Below are 3447 nucleotides of genomic sequence, written 5' to 3' on the forward strand. Positions count from 1 at the left end.
TGATTACCGCTTTGGCTGCATCCCAAAAGGTTTGAAAGGATGTCTCGCCATTGTCATTTTCCTCGGTGAAATTATTGTTTCTATGATTTCTTCTCTAACTAAACGATTTTGGAGTATCATATTGTTTAATTTCCAATTAGTTTTTGATTTGGTTTTCCATGTACCATTACTGATCATTATTTTTATTGCCTTGTGATCTGAAAAGGCTGCATTTATTATTTCTGCTTTTCTGCATTTGTGTGCCAGGTTTCTGTGACCTAATGTATGGTCAATCTTTGTGAATGTGCCATGTGGTGCTGAGAAGAAGGTGTATTCCTTTTTATCCCTATTTATTTTTCTCCATATGTCTATTAATTCTAATTTTTCTAAGATTTCATTCACTTCTTTTACCTCTTATTTATTTTTTGATTTGATTTATATAAATTTGATAATGGTTGGTTTAAGTCTCCCACTAATATGGTTTTACTGTCTATTTCTTCCTTCAATTCTCCTAGTTTCTCCATTAGAAATTTGGGTGCTATATTATTTGGTGCATACATGTTGATTAGTGATATTTCCTCATTATCTAAAGTCCCTTTTAACAAAATATAATTACCTTCCCTATCCCTTTTGATCAGGTCTATTTTTGCTTTGGCTTTATCAGATATCATGATTGCAACTCCTGCCATCTTTCTGTCAGTTGAGGCCCAGAAGGTCTTACTCCATCCTTTAATTCTGACCTTGTGGGTGTCTACCCGCCTCATGTATGTGTGTTTATTGAAGACAACATATGGTAGGGTTTTGGATTCTAATCCATTCTGCTATTTGTCTACATTTTATGGGTGAGTTCAGCCCATTCACATTCAAAGTTATGACTGTCACTGGTGGACTCCCTGGCATTTTGATATCCTTCCCTAATTCTAACCTTTCTTCTTCAGCTCTAGCTTTTAGTCCAGTGATTTACTTTGAATCAGTCCCCCTTGTCCCCTCCCTTGATATGTTTCTTTCTTGTCCCTCCCTTTTTGTTCCCTCCCCCTCCCCCCTCTTCTTCCCTCTCTTTTTTTGTGTTCCCTCCCCCTGACCCCCTCAGTTTTCCCTTCTCCCTTCCCTTGTTGGATAAGATAGAATTCACGATTCCAATGGATCTGGATGTTCTTCCTCTCAGAGTTGATTTCCCTGAGAGTAAGGTTTAAGTAAAAACTCTCTTCCTCTCCTTCTTATAGGAGTTTTCTTCCCCTCCCCTTCCCGTGTGAATCTTTGTGTGAGAAAGATTATTCTATTTGGTCTTTCTTTTCCCCCTATTTACACATTACATTTTCCCCACATGTTAGTATACATAGATTGACATAAATGTAGTCCTTATAAAAGAGAGTTTGGGTAAAAGAAAAAGATAATATTTTTCTCCTCTTCCCTTTCCTTCATATTTAACTTTTCAGGTATTCCATGCTCTTTGTTTTTAGATATCGAACTTTCCACAGAGCTCTGGTCTTTTCTTTGCAAAAACTTGGAAATCTTCTATTTTGTTGAATGCCCATACTTTCCCTTGGAAGTATATAGTCAGTTTTGCTGGATAGCTGATTCTTGGTTGATGACCCAGCTCTCTTGCCTTTCTCAAAATCATGTTCCATGCCTTACAATCATTCAGAGTGGAACTTGCAAGGTCTTGTGTGACCCTGATTGGCATTCCTTTATATCTAAATTGTCTTTTTCTGGCTTCTTGGCCAGGAGAGCCAGCACTCTGAGGGGGGAGGGGCTGCGGCTTCCCAGAGCTCCGAAGGCTCCTGATAAAATTAACTTTCTCTGGGTTGAACTGAGTATGCTTTGAGGCAGGGACCTTGAGACTCAGATGGAAGGATCCAGCCAGGGGGCTGCAGGCTCCCCTGTCTCTTTCTGTTTCCCTGCTGTCTGGGTGCCCCCGAGACTGGGTCAGGTTGTTTTCAGGATGTGACCTTCAGAATAGCCAGCTCCCGAGGCCCTTTTGCCAGCCCTGAGGGTTACTGTTGTTTCAGAGGACCCTGCTCTCTGAGGGGGGAGGGGCCATGGCTTCCTGGAGCTCTGAGGGCTGGTGATAGGATTAACCTGAGACTGAGTATGCCCTGAGGCAGGGACCTTCAGTGAGACTCAGATGGAAGGATCTGGTCAGGGGGCTACAGGCTCCTCCTATCTCTCTCTGTTTCCCTGCTGTCTGGGTGCCACCTCGACTGGGTTAGGTTGTTTTCAGGAAGAGGCCTTCAGGATAGCTGGCCCTGAGGCTCTGAGGTTCCCTCTGCTGCCTTGGACTCAGTGCTCTGGGTTGGAGGGATGGGTCCTGGGACCTTCCTTCTGCCTACCCCTTAGGTCTGAGTGATCTCGTGTTCTGGCTTTTGGGGGGGCCGTACCTTTTGATCCAGGTCCAGGTCCAGGAGGAGGATTCCTGGGGTCTATGCTGTTGTTTGTTTTGAATTTCGGTGCCTTAGGAGCATATAGTTTGAGTTCGGTAGGGAAGGGTTTCCCGAGATCTGAACTTTAGCTTTCTCTAAGCCGCCATCTTGACCCGAAGTCGCTCACTCTTTATTTCTAAATCATGTATCCATTTTGACTTTATTTTGGTATATGATATGAGTTGTTAGTCTGTGCCTAGTTTTTGCCATACACAGTTTTCCCAGCAGTTTTTTCTGAATAATAAGATCTTTTTCCAAAAGCTTGGGTCTTTGATTTGTCAAACACTAGGATACTATGGCCATTTTCTACTAGATATTGAGTGTCTAATCTATTCCTTGATCTATCACTCTCTTAGCCAGTACTAGATTATACTCCAACGAACTAGAACAATATAAATAGAACAATCATATAATAATCAAAAGTGAATCTTGGTCCCCAGGGGACATTGAATATATTTTCAGACTTTTCTGATGTATTGATTGGTTTTACTGATTGTCTTTCCTTTTTATTTTTGTTTAAAAACATTATTTGTCAGATGGATGACTAGAAGGAGGAAGAATACTGGGAGAAATTTTGATGATATAAAAAAATAAAATTTTAAAAATAAAATTCTTAAAGGATTATCTCGTTTCATTTAGTAAACTTAACATGAGGTGTTAAGGGTATAACTAGAAGGCAAAAAGTCCTATTAATGTAAAAATTTGTAGCTTTTTTATTTGTTATAGCAAAATATTATAAAACCTAAAATTACCTGTATATCTGAAGAATGAGAAATTATGAATAAATTGTGGTATATCAAAAATATGACTACTGTGTCAAAAAATAAGGATCAATATGTAGAATACAAAAATATAGATTTATATAAAATGATGGAGTGATAACTGCAGAATTAAAACATAGACACTGACATAATTAATAAATATCAAAACTATAATGATACAAAGAGAACAGAAATCAGAAGTTAATTACTATAAACTTTCTTTTACTAACATGCAAATATGAAAAATCCTAGAAAAATAAAAATTCTTCATTTTATTTTTCTAAATT

Source organism: Monodelphis domestica, chromosome 2 (genome assembly GCF_027887165.1).
Source record: "Monodelphis domestica isolate mMonDom1 chromosome 2, mMonDom1.pri, whole genome shotgun sequence".
Classification (NCBI taxonomy): Eukaryota; Metazoa; Chordata; class Mammalia; order Didelphimorphia; family Didelphidae; genus Monodelphis; species Monodelphis domestica.